Raw genomic sequence first — 14,568 nt, forward strand, 5'->3', positions numbered from 1 at the left:
AATCAGCAACTTTGGTATGTAATACAATATCTAAATAAAATAGTCTTAGCTGAGCCTGGCGATTCCCTCTTTTATTCACATCCTTACCCTCCTCTCTGCCCCTCGCTTCTTTACCTGTTCTCCCACTCTCTCCACTACGACCACGTGAACACCTGGATTTCCTCTCAGCCAGGATTTTATGACTGACTAATGCAACAAAATTGGATGGTAGAAATAGCTCTTTGAAACTTGTCGCTTTCAGAAGCAATGGGGGTATAGCTCAGTGGTAGAGCATTCGACTGCAGATCGAGAGGTCCCCGGTTCAAACCCGGGTGCCCCCTGGAATTTTTTGATTGGTAAATAGAATTTATATCGTCCTGGATTTCATTAAATTCATTCAAACTCAATTATGTTGTTCCTACTACAACTGTTATCAACACCATTATTACTATTACTAATAGTACTACTAATAGTCTAGTACTAAAACTATTATTAATTTCCACTATTAATATAACTATTACTGCCATTACTACACAACAATTACAGCAATGAATATCATTATTGTAAATATTATTGCTATTATTGATGCAATTCGTATTGCCACCAATAGGTCTATCACGAATGTTTTGTCTTCTGTAATTACTGCCATTATTATCGCTACTATTGATATTGTCATTATTACTACTATTATTTCTACTACTATTACTATTACTGTTATAATGTTATTACTGCAAACATTACTACTCTTACTTACTTACTTACTTACTTACTTACTTACTGGCTTTTAAGGAACCCGGAGGTTCATTGCCGCCCTCACATAAGCCCGCCATTGGTCCCTATCCTGAGCAAGATTAATCCATTCTCTACCATCATATCCCACCTCCCTCAAACCCATTTTAATATTATCTTCCCATCTACGTCTCGGCCTCCCTAAAGGTCTTTTTCCCTCCGGCCTCCCAACTAACACTCTATATGCATTTCTGGATTCGCCCATACGTGCTACATGCCCTGCCCATCTCAAACGTCTGGATTTAATGTTCCTAATTATGTCAGGTGAAGAATACAATGCGTGCAGTTCTGTGTTGTGTAACTTTCTCCATTCTCCTGTAACTTCATCCCTCTTAGCCCCAAATATTTTCCTAAGAAACTTATTCTCAAACACCCTTAACCTATGTTTCTCTCTCAAAGTGAGAGTCCAAGTTTCACAACCATAAAGAACAACCGGTAATATAACTGTTTTATAAATTCTAACTTTCAGATTTTTTGACAGCAAACTGGATGATGAAAGCTTCTCAACCAAATAATAACACGCATTTCCCATATTTATTCTGTGTTTAATTTCTTCCCGAGTGTCATTTATATTTGTTACTGTTGTTCCAAGATATTTGAACTTCTCCACCTCTTCAAAAGATAAATTTACAATTTTTATATTTCCATTTCGTACAATATTCTCGTCACGAGACATAATCATATACTTTGTCTTTTCGGGATTTACTTCCAAACCTATCTCTTTACTTGCTTCCAGTAAAATTCCCGTGTTTTCCCTAATTGTTTGTGAATTTTCTCCTAACATATTCACGTCATTCGCATAGACAAGAAGCTGATGCAACCCGTTCAATTCCAAACCCTCTCTTACTTCTAAAATTATTTCCATAATTACTGTTACGACTATTATTAATATTACTTTTACTAGTATCATTACTCTTGTAACAATTACTGTTGCTATTACTATAACTACCAATAGCAATGATGCTTTTACGTTCATAAAAGTACTGCTAATGCTACCCATTTTATTACTACAATTAGTTTTAATTTTGTGACCATTACTGTTTTAATATTCCCATTATTGTTATTATTATTATTATTATTATTATTATTATTACTGCGGTTGCTTATTGCTTTTAGTTTTGCCAATACAATTGCCACTCTTACTTCCATAATTTTATTACTACTATTACTACCCATTTTATTACTATACGGTACTATTAAGATTATTATTAATATTACCTCACTAGCACTAATTATTATTATTATTATTGTTATTATTATTATTATTATTATTATTATTATTATTATTATTATTATTGCTACCACTACCAATAACATTCTTTGCTCCTTTAGTACTGTTATTAGACCTAATGTCTCGGCAGGAAATTAAACGCAGAATAAATATGGGAAATGCGTGTTATTATTCGGTTGAGAAGCTTTTGTCATCTACTCTGCTCTCAAAAAATCTGAAATTTAGAATTTATAAAACAGTTATATTACCGGTTGTTCTTTATGGTTGTGAAACTTGGACTCTCACTTTGAGAGAGGAACATAGGTTAAGGGTGTTTGAGAATAAGTTTCTTAGGAAAATATTTGGGGCTAAGAAGGATGTAGTTGCAGGAGAATGGAGGAAGTTACACAACACAGAACTGCACGCATTGTATTCTTCACCTGACATAATTAGGAACATTAAATCCAGACGTTTGAGATGGGCAGGGCATGTAGCACGTATGGGCGAATGCATAAATGCATATTGAGTGTTAGTTGGGAGGCCGGAGGAAATAAGACCTTTGGGGAGGCCGAGACGTAGATGGGAGGATAATATTAAAATGGATTTGAGGGAGGTGGGATATGATGATAGAGATTGGCTTAATCTGCACAGGATAGGGACCGATGGCGGGCTTATGTGAGGGCGGCAATGAACCTGCAGGTTCCTTAAAATTCATTTGTAAGTAAGAAGGTAAGTATTAGACTAATGTATACAGTTCCAGGGCTACTACTGTATTATTACTACAGAACTATAATGACTATTACTAATATTGCTTCACTAGTGATATTATTAGTTATTCTTACCGTAATTATAAATTATATTGCTACTTTTATTTCCGTAAATACTGCTATTACTACAATTATTATTATTATTATTATTATTATTATTATTATTATTGTTATTGTTGTGTTATTATTACTATAATCGCTAATAATATTATTTAACTAGTATTATTATTACTACTATTACTATTATTGCCGCTATTACTAGGCTCTGATATTAACAAAATTGCTACTTTTACTTCTACAATTGCTGTCATTACTTCCTATTTTTGTTACTACACTTGTTAGTAATACGGAGATAATATTAATGCAGCATTACTTTTAATAGTACTTTTATTACTGGTAGTACTGTATTACTACAGCACCTCATTCTAGTGCCGAGGTCATGGAAAGCATGGGGTTCTACTTCCACGCCACCCAAGTGCCTTCATGGCATATGTCGGGGATACTTTTACCTTACCTTTTTAGTACTGTATTACTATTGATAAACTTACTGATACCAATGCTACTCCTGATACTACCTATTTCATCACTGCCAATGTTATTACTATTTAATATGATCATTACTAATATTTATTTTACTAGGTACTCTTATTACTACTCATTAATTAATTAATTAATTAATTAATGAATAGTAATCTGGCCAAGAGCAGGTTTTTCACTGCAAACCCAGCATTCTTCAGTCTTTTCTATTTTCTGCCTTTCTCTTACTCTCCGCATATGATTCATATACTGTATATTAATGTCGTCTATCATCTGATATCTTCTTCTGCCTCGAACTCTCCTCTCGTTCACCATTCCTTCCATTGCATCCTTCAGTAAGTAGTTTCTTCTTAGCTAGTGACCCAACTAATTCCTTTTTCTCTTTCTGATCAATTTCAGCATCAATCTTTCTTCACGCACTCTTTCCAACACAGCTTCGTTTTGTTATTCTGTCTATCCATTTCACTGCTCCATTCTTCTCCATATCCATATTTCAAATGCTTCTATTCGCTTCTCTTCACTTCGTCGTAATGTTCATGTTTCTGCCTCATACAATGCTATACTTCACACAAAGTATTAAATCTTCCTTGACCATTGCTATCCTCCTTTTGGTCTTACATGTATACATGTAGGCCTAGGCTGATTTATGTCATGTTTATTTCAAGAAAGTGTTATTTTGTACTGTTAACTTTTTTCCTCCTATTAAGAAATATGCAATAACCGCCACTGGAATTACCCGGTTGCTTTCACCGAAGTTTTCCTAAACTGTATGGCAAATTTCAGGTAATCTGGCAAATCCTCGGTCTCAACTCACGAAATACCATCTCGATCGACAAATACTAACGCAATAATTTTATAAAGCGTCGCTAAATAATCGAACAAAAATGATTACTGTTACTATCACTATTACTAAAAATACAATTGCTACTTTTACCTATACACTTTCATTATCCTACTGCCCTTACTATACTTATTTATATTATTACCGTTACTGTTACTGTTAGAAGCATTACTAACATTACTTTTACTAATACTGTACTTTTGTCATTATTATTTCTTGTATATTTACTACTATTACACCATTTTATGACTGCCTTTGTTATTACTATTCGCATTACTAACCTTACTTATATAATAATTATTTTTCGTTACATTTAAAAAATGTGAGGGGGCACCCGGGTTTGAACCGGGGACCTCTCGATCTGCAGTCGAATGCTCTACCACTGAGCTATACCCCCTTTCTGTTTGTTAGTGAGGAGAGTCAATAGTCATTAACATGAGGAGGAGTGGCTATCTCAAACTTGTATTCATCTTCGCTACAAAAAGAGAAGGGAGGACATAAAGCAATGGTAAAAAATTTACCTGCATATCGATAGGCCACTGGTTTAACACTGGCTGCTCTCTGGTTTACTTGTTACTAAACGCATCTTTGAGTCTGTCTGTATTACACAGTTCAGATGTTGTAAAATAATAGTTGGACTTAGACTGCTAAATATAAACATATTACATTAAACATTTTATATCCTGTTATTCGTTATCCACTACAGCAGCGAAATTCAGAGAAAATGATTTGTATTGCGTTGCAAAACACATCAGGTGTTTTTGACGCACTCTGTGTATGTATGTATGTATGTATGTATGTATGTATGTATGTATGTATGTATGTATGTATGTATGTATGTATGTATGTATGTATGTATGTATGTATGTATGTATGTATGTATGCATGCATGCATGTATGTATGTACTATGTCCCCGGTATAGTCTGGAATTTTTCATTTGAAAAATCAATACTTGTGGCAAACAAGATCGCAGTTGGGATTTTACTCGATGTTCTCCCGTTTTCCCATGTTAGGCATCAACATCATCCCATCCCATCTCCATTCCATAATCATTCGATTGCATTTCCCGAACGCCAGCTGGCGACGCTGGTGTAGTGTACGTTGCCTGTTCGAATCGCAGCGAATCTTGGTGTAATCAACCGTTGTGCGTTGTGAATGCGCCTAGCCCGAAGGTTAGCTGCATTAGATCTTCTAGGTTGCAGTGCTGGGTCGTAGTGTCATCCTACCGAAATTTAATTCAGTTCAAAGCTCAATGGTACAGGACTGGACTGCAGATCAAGAGGTCATCAGTACAGCCCTAGCTGTCGTTCTTATTATGTTCGTAAGTGCATTTATGAATATTCCTGGTTTATATAGACTATCTATTCGCTATTTCGGAGTATACTCCAGTGTTTATAGAGTTCCCTGGTTCAACCCCAACTGCTTTTTGTTGTGTTACTTAATTCAATTTTGAAGATCCATGATTTATAATCTGCATTCGAAGCTGAGGATGTCGTATAGTGTTCGTTATTAGTAGAGTCCTGCGTTTGGTTACCAAGAGTCGCTGAACAACCGGCAACAGTATAATTGCGTATGCGTATAAATCAGCCACACAGTTCAGATCTACTTTTCAGTGAATATTTCAGTCAAAATACTGAAACAAAACAAAGAAGGAAGTAATCAGCGCAAACAGTTTTGTTTTTAATGTGATATATTGTACGGTATTATTGTAATTTGCACCATTTATTTATTTATTTATTTAATTATTTATTCATCCATCGACCTTTCCATTTATTTATTATCTGCTTATTTATTATCTACTTATTTATTACTTGTTTATTTACTTATTTACTTAGTTATTTACTTATTTGTTTGTTTATTTGTTTATTTATTCATTCTTTTATTTTTCATTTATTTATTTATTTATTTATTCATTCATCGATCTATCCATTTATTTATTATTTGCTTATTCATTATCTATTTATTTATTACTTGTTTATTTACTTATTTACTTAGTTATTTACTTATTCATTTATGTATTTACTTATTTCTTTATTTATTCATTGGTTTATTTATTTATTTATTTATTTATTTATACATACACAAATACACTCATACACATACATAGGCTGTGTCCAATTACAATGTTGACGTGTAAAAGAAGTATTCACAATTAATTTCTACAATCTGGAATTAGAAATGGTAATACAAGAAGATAAGGAAAACCTACAACATTTCTAAATTAAGATGTATCAGGACCGAAATATATTTTATGTATTTCAATATTAAATCATTTCAAATTGTTCTTATTCAAATTTCAATCACTTCAATAAGTTGTCATATTGTTTACTTCTAAACTCATTTTCACTTTGATAAAACATATCGATTACTTTTAAAAAGCGCAATTTGAATATTCGAAAAACTGGAAGTATGAGAAAAGTATTGATAATATTATTAAACAGTAAGTATCCAGAATTTAAATGCGTTTTACTTATTGTAAGAATGATCTTCTGCTGCTCATAGACTTTAAATACATATTTAGTTTGTTATTAAGTTCAGGTGACAATATATTTTATGAGTACTATTTTTTTATTTGTTTAATTAACGACGCTATATCAACTACGAGGTTATTTAGCGTCGATTGAATTGATAGTGATATTTGGCGAGATGAGGTCGTGGATTTGACATGGATTACCTGACATTTACAAATAGTAATTGTGGGAATACCTTGGAAAGGAAAGGGCCAAGCGCAGCCCATATAATAACAAAGAGTTTAAGGGGGTTCTTGGATATGTGATCTGAAATTTCCCTTGAAACGACGAGAAATTTGGTTCATTCAATGCCTAGACGTCTGGAAGCTGTAATCCGTGCTAATGGCTTGCATACAGGATACTGAAAATCCATTACAAGGACCTATTATATGCATTAGTGTAATGTGCCAATACTTTTTTTGAAATCAGAAAATAGATTTTCTTTTGTAAATAATTATTTTGTATTACTGTTGTGATTTCTGTGAAAGATTTTTAGTTTTACATTATATTAAGGAATAAACATTTTATTTTCTTAAACTTGCCCTTTATACAGATCTTACAGGGAAAACATTGATTGTGCCAATACTTTTTGGTGTCTGTCCACATTAGTCCTATAGGTCTAATGATTTCATTTCTTAATAAATCTTACCCTGGTTTAGAAAATATAAGTACGATGGAATTTAAACATGAAATTAATAAATTATTAAGAAAATTAATATTGTTCTAGATAATTACAGTAATTGGTAATTCTTTATTATATTCAGTGTGAACATTATTTATAAATTCTTTGAATTGCAATTATTTATTTTATCATACATTGCTTTCAATCTATATTATCTTGTTTTAGTTAATTCAATTTGTTTATATTTTTCTTCTTCTTTCTGTCTATCTGTAGCCTACTCAATATTGAACCTCCAAACACAAATGTTGCTCATACATCTGTGAATAGTTTATAGTGATAGAGTAAAATATCTAGGAATTTATATGGACAAAAACTTAAGTTGGAATACTCAAATCACACACACAAGTAAAATAGTTTTTATGAAAATTCACGCACTAAAAAGAATTCGAAAATTCCTTCCGTTGCCTCTCAAGAATAATTTAGTGCAGTCGCTCTCGATGCCTCATTCTGATTACTGTGACACTCTCTACACTGCCCTTAACGTGAGACTGACAGACAGACTACAGCGTGTTCATAATGCATGTGTTCGATTTATTTGCAACGTCTGTAGATCTGACCGTATCACACCTTCACTAAATATGCTGTCCTGGGCCCGTCTCAAAGAGCGAAGAACTATTCACTCTCTCACTTTGCTCTTCAATATTCTTCAAACCTCTAACCCTAACTACTTAGCATCTCGTTTTCAACATTTGTCCTCATATCACGAAATAGATACTCGCTCACAACACCATATCACACTCTCCATTCCTAAACACAGAACATCCTTCTACTCTTCATCTTTCACGGTCTCTGCAGCTCATTTCTGGAAATCTCTACCACAATATGTGGTCTAGTTTCAAAAATAAATTAAAATTGCACTTTTTCAATTCAGATTTTTTCAGTTATAAGCCCTTTTCTCTGCGATAGTTTTGTAAAAATCTAGGCTATACATTTCTTTCCTTCCTTTCCCCTTTTTGTTCTCTTTATCAGCCGATGAATTTATTGGCATAGCCATTTTATTGTGAATTTTATTTAATATTTATTTCTTTTCTTTTTTATCATTATTTTATTACATTCCATTTTGTTATATTCTACTTTATGTTTTCCATATTAACTCATTTGCACTAAATGAGTTGCTTTTATTATATTCCAATGTATTTTACTTTCTTTTTTCTATTATGGTATTATTTTCATGTTGTTTAATGTCGATTTTATTATGCTATTATTATTATTTTTTTGTAATATGTTAGTATTCAGTTCTTTAACTTTTTGTTAAATTTTAACTGCTTGTATACTTTGTGACCTGGTAGAGTGTAAGAGAAGGCCCTATGGCCTTAATTATGCCAGTATAAATAAAGAATTATTATTATCATTATTATTTAATATTTTATAATTTCTGTACGTTAATTTACTAAATAATTTTAGCATACTATTATTTTTTTATTTGCAATAAATAAAATCGTAAATTTCTGCCTGCTTTTGTTAAATACAATATGTTAATACATAAAAAATTCGACTTATAACGATTGACAAAAAATTGGATCGAAAATTGGCAAAATATGTAGATAAATATGTAAATAAATAAAACCTACTAAAAGACTAGTTTGTCGGAATAGAAGATGATAAACCATTTGAATACTTAAAAAAAATAGCACAAATATATGTTGTTAAGGGAGAAAGCACGTTATTGAATATACTACATTACGTTGTAAACTGTTGACGTTTTGAAGTACGAACGTATTTTCAGAACACTACGCAGGAACAAACAAATTAATTTGTTTGCTTGGAGGATTTGATGGTTCCAGCACACGTCCTTGAGACTTCTAAAAATTACCACTTTCTACTTAATTTACATCCTGTTTTGCATGGTTCAGTGGCTATTCAACTGCAGCACCAAAGCATTGCCTTGAGATTCCAATGCTTTATTTTTCTGCGTCTGCCTTCAATGAATACGACAGTCGGGGAATATTGATATCACGAAGAGAGTAAGAACTTCCATATTATATGCTTTTCATCCTTAAAAATTACCATGTTCTTTATCATGTATGTGTTTCGTTTTTGTATCTATAACATACAAGCCATTCAGAAATGTTACCGTTCACTGTGCAACTAAATAATAATAATAATAATAATAATAATAATAATAATAATAATAATAATAATAATAATAATAATAATAATAATAATAATACTGGCTTTTAAGGAACCCGGAGCTTCATTGCCGCTCTCACATAAGCCCGCCATTGGTCCCTATCCTGAGCAAGATTAATCCAGTCTCTATCATCATATCCCACCTCCCTCAAATTCATCTTAATATTATCTTCCCATCTATGTCTCGGCCTCCCCAAAGATCGTTTTCCCTCCGGCCTCCCAATTGACATTCTATATCATTTCTGGATTCGCCCATACGTGCTACATGTCCTGCCCATCTCAAACGTCTGGATTTAATGTTCCTAATTATGTCAGGTGAAGAATGCAATGCGTGCAGCTCTCCGTTGTGTAACTTTCTCCATTCTCCTGTAACTTCATCCCTCTTAGCCCCAAATATTTTCCTAAGAACCTTATTCTCAAACACCCTTAATCTCCGTTCCTCTCTCAAAGTGAGAGTCCAAGTTTCACAACCATACAGAACAACCGGTAATATAACTGTTTTATAAATTCTAACTTTCAGATTTTTTGACAGTAGACTAGATGACAAAATCTTCTCAACCGAATGATAACACGCATTTCCCATATTTATTCTGTGCTTAATTTCCTCCAGAGTGTCATTTATATTTGTTACTGTTGCTCCAAGATATTTGAATTTTTCCACCTATTCGAAGGATAAATCTTCAATTTTTATAGTTCCATTTCGTACAATATTCTGGTCACGAGATACAATCATATACTTAGTCTTTTCGGGATTTACTTCCAACCCTGTCGCTTTACTTGCTTCAAGTAGAATTTCCGCATTTTTCCTAATCGTTTGTGGATTTTCTCCTAACATATGCACGTCATCCGCATAGACAAGAAGCTGATGTAACCCGTTCAATTCCAAACCCCCTGTGTCATCCTGAACTTTCCTAATGGCATATTCTAGAGCAAAGTTAAAAAGTAAAGGTGATAATGCATCTCCCTGCTTTAGCCCACAGTGAATTGGAAAAGCATCAGATAGAAACTGGCTTATACGGACTCTGCTGTAAGTTTCACTAAGACACATTTTAATTAATCGAACTAGTTTCTTGGGAATACCAAATTCAATAAGAATATTATAGCCTATAAAACTTCTCTCTTAACCGAGTCATACGCCTTTTTGAAATCTATGAAAAACTGATGTACTGTACCCTTATACTACCGTTAATAATAATAATAATAATAATAATAATAATAATAATAATAATAATAATAATAATAGTATTGATAATAATAATAATAATAGTAATAATAATAACAATGATGATGATGATAATAATAATATAATAATAATAATAATAATAATAATAATAATAATAATAATAATAATAATAATAATAATAATATAAAGCTTTCATTTCCTGTATTATAGGCTACATACAGATATTATTTGCAGTATCAAAAATTAAGATAGGTCTATCTGATTTCAACTGAAATTTGTATTTCGGAATACGTAGCTTATTGCTTTCGCGTGTTAAATACTAGGTACGGTACCGACTAATTTCAGCCTGTTGTGGGCTATCTTCAAAACTGGGTGATCCTCTTTTTCCCACCTTCTATTTGCGTTTCCTGTGGGAGATGTGTTTGTGTAGTGTAATGTGGAGTCAAAAAGTGTGTGTGTTCTGAAATTGAATTATGTGTTGAGGACTTCATGTGGCTGTGTTTTTGTGTGCCTGTATATTTCGTATTGTTCTAGTGTGTTTAGTTTATAGTTTTTCGGTTGAATATGTAGAATTTCCGTGTTTGTTGCACAAACACACCCCCACAGGAAACGCAAACAGAAGGCGCGAAAACCAGGATCACACAGTTCTGAAGATAGCCCACAACAGGCTGAAACTAGTCAACAAGGTACCGGACCTAATATTTCACACACGAAAGCAGTAAACCAGTGATGTCAAAGCGAGCTCATTATTCTGACCTTGACGCCGTGCGCGGGCATTAAGCGCTAGGTATGCTAGGAGGAATAAGCAGCCTGTTGGATTAAGAAAACAGTAGTGCAGAAACTTCAAACGGAACGTGACATTTTATGTCGTTATTTTTATATGGCTTCTTTCTGTTTGTTATTTTCTATATTGTCTGTAAAACAAAAGGACTAAAACCTATTTCTTAGCCTAATATTGCAGTTGTGTTTTAAACGTTAATAACATAATAAAGAGTAAAGAAGGAATATTCACACAAATTCCATAATAACTACAACTATACTGTACTAAGTGAATTAAACATAAAGAATGTGTTATCCCAAAGAAAGATACTGAATATGACATGATAAGTTGAAATTGATTTTGATGGTATCTTTAGCCTTATAAAAATAATCAAAACAATATTATAATACAAAGGAAAGTTGTCTAGGTATATGTTTTAACTGTAACTAATATTACACAATTAAAACTCTTATCGCATTATGCTTTTAGGTGATATTGGTGCGCAACTTTCTGTTATCAGAATATTAAATTATCTCGAAATCTGCTGAAACTATAGAGCTGACATTTTACCAACACATAGGCACATACAGTATCTTTTGTTTGTGATGTAACAGTATTTGCTTTGTTAATTCATTTCCTTACAAACATTTTCCATGCGAATATTTTCAAACATTTTAATATACTATCTTCAGTAATACGTATTTACGATATATTAGATTTACAAAAACATTGTTTTAGTACCTGTAAGGCTACTAAACAAACATATCTGAAAATTTCACTTTTCTGTAAAAAAAAGTTGAGAAAATATTCCTTTTGAATAAAAAAGCAAACTTGTGAAAAATGAACATTAAAATTAAAACTTACGTTCTTATAATGCACTTATACTTCTCAGACAAATCTAAAAATTAACATGGATACAGTTTCAATAAGCTCTCTTCCCTTTATCCATTGAATCAGTGCTGGTCATCTCTGTATATAGCTCTACCAAGCGACATATACTACCTCTTTCGTCTGTCTCTTTCCTTTCCGCTGTAAAGCGTTCAGGCTCTCCTGGGCTCTAAAGCGTGCGCTAGCTACTCTGGGCATCAGTTGATATCACTGCAGTAAACTATACATTCCGAAGTGATATAGTGTTAAGAGTTGTGTAATCAAGATGTAAAATTTGTAGGTTGCAAGTACTGTTCGTCGGAGTGGTTATGTCTCAGGGTCGTCGAAACGGGGAAAATCAGTGACAGTTACTTAAACGGGGCCCCATTGTTTAAATTATTTTAAACAGTTTTATAATATTACGTAGGCCTATATGGTGTTGCTTGTTGGGATCCTTATAGATTAGAACGTATTAAGACATTATTTAAAAAACGGGCTTTCAAGCGTCAAGCTTCTCTACGTTGTCGTAATAATTCAACGTTAAAATGGGACACACTCACAGGAATGTTTGCTTGTGATCAATTGTCAGTTGGGATCGTCAAGCGTGTGTCACGGGGACAGCAAAAAAAATGTTTCCCTGGGCCGTTTACAGAAAGAAAACACAATTTCATGGAACGATTTATTGGAACAGATACAGCTATTGTTCAGTTATTTTTCAACATATTCCCAACCAGAATTGAGATATTTGTCATACCGTGGGATAAACTTTTGTATCCCTGTGTCGTAGAAGTCTGCCGCCTGCGATCGGAACCAGTGTGTGACAGCAGTCTGCACTTGTCGATCCCATGGTATGACAAATGGAGAATATGTTGAAAAATAGCTCAACAATTATATCTTTTCCAATAAATTTTTCCAATGAAATTCTGTTTTATTTCTGTAAACGACCCCAAGGAAACTATTTTTCTTACAGCCCTAGTAATTGCGCTCGAGTGGCTAAAATTTGTGCAAGCATTGTTTTGACATTACTAACATGATGGAAGAAAAAAATAACTTTTTTATCTGCCCCCATGACAATGTTTGCTTGTCAGTTGTTTGGAACGAGAAGATTGGAAAACATCAACTTATACAGGGACATCATTTTATTTTTACTTCAATTTTTATTGTACCCGAGTTTTTGAATGTACTTCACTCTCACTCCTTCTACTAAGGAAGTTCCAACTCCACACAGAACCAAGACCGCAGATAGTAAGCAGTACTGAGTTACTGAGTATAGTACGTTCCAGAAATATGTTCGCGTTTTCCAATGACGAAAGAGCTTTCAATATTGAATCATATTTTCGCACAGGTACTGTCCGTTTGCCTACGTCGCATCCCGATTTCCCCCACCTGCTTCTGCTCGCCCCTCTGTAAAAGCTGGGCTGTCTTAGTTCTTTTCTGAAAACATTAATTTCTCTCAGGAATTGGGCGTTTACGTAATATTATACAGCTGTTTAATTTAACTTAAATAAAAGGGCCTCGTTAAGTGATTTCCTCCCTTTCTACAATCCTGCGGCATAACCACTTGGACAGTAGATAGCATGTCTGAGTAATTTTATATTTTCGGGTCGGGCAGAAGTGAAGATTGAATTCACAGTACGTAGAGTAGGTACAGAATTATTTCAACATGAGTTACTAGTACGAAGGACGAAACTGGCAATTGGAATTAGATACAATAGTCTATAGTGCGATAATATGCACAAAAGAACTAAAGCCTGTATCGAAATGAACGGCCACCATTTTCAAAATTGTGTTTAAATATTCATATTATGATTATTTTTCAATTTAACTTCTTTCTCTATATTGTAAGCTAATGTGCTGTAGACAGTATAATATACACTGCATAATGAATACGTTCGCATGGATAACTCACTTCGTGAGTAAAAACACTTATTCTTAATACAGTACTGTACTTTGATTAAAGAAAAACCTAATGAAAATTATCAAACTCGAAATCGCGACATTTCCTAGTTTACGTAAATGGATGAACTACTTTTCTTCCTTCCTATACCCAGTAGAGTGATTTGTGTTTTACGCCAGTATCATCGAACTCCAGTCTTGGAGGGGGGGAGCAAGCGGTGTTTCCGGTTCTCTAAAGGTATAGACAGGTTAATATTAAAAATGTTAGTAAAAATAAAATGATGTCCCTGTACTACTATTGTTATTACTCGACCAAGGCGAGTGGAGCCGAGGGCGTAATGTGAACTATTGCGATGCGGTATTACAAACGCAGGATCAGTAGCGCCACGGCTCCGGGCTGCAGGACTCCACTGGCC

The 14,568-nt window shown here is 33.5% G+C and overlaps 2 non-coding genes across 2 annotated transcripts; one reads left to right on the forward strand and one right to left on the reverse strand.

The window, feature by feature from the left end:
* The first annotated feature begins 248 nt into the window (after positions 1 to 248).
* TRNAC-GCA (transfer RNA cysteine (anticodon GCA)) lies at positions 249 to 320 on the forward strand. The gene has a single exon. It is a non-coding gene; the product is annotated as a tRNA-Cys (tRNA).
* A 4,128-nt stretch (positions 321 to 4,448) lies between these two features.
* Positions 4,449 to 4,520, reverse strand: TRNAC-GCA (transfer RNA cysteine (anticodon GCA)). The gene has a single exon. It is a non-coding gene; the product is annotated as a tRNA-Cys (tRNA).
* Between the last annotated feature and the right edge of the window lie 10,048 nt (positions 4,521 to 14,568).

The sequence above is a fragment of the Periplaneta americana genome, chromosome 4 (genome assembly GCF_040183065.1).
Source record: "Periplaneta americana isolate PAMFEO1 chromosome 4, P.americana_PAMFEO1_priV1, whole genome shotgun sequence".
Taxonomy (NCBI): Eukaryota; Metazoa; Arthropoda; class Insecta; order Blattodea; family Blattidae; genus Periplaneta; species Periplaneta americana.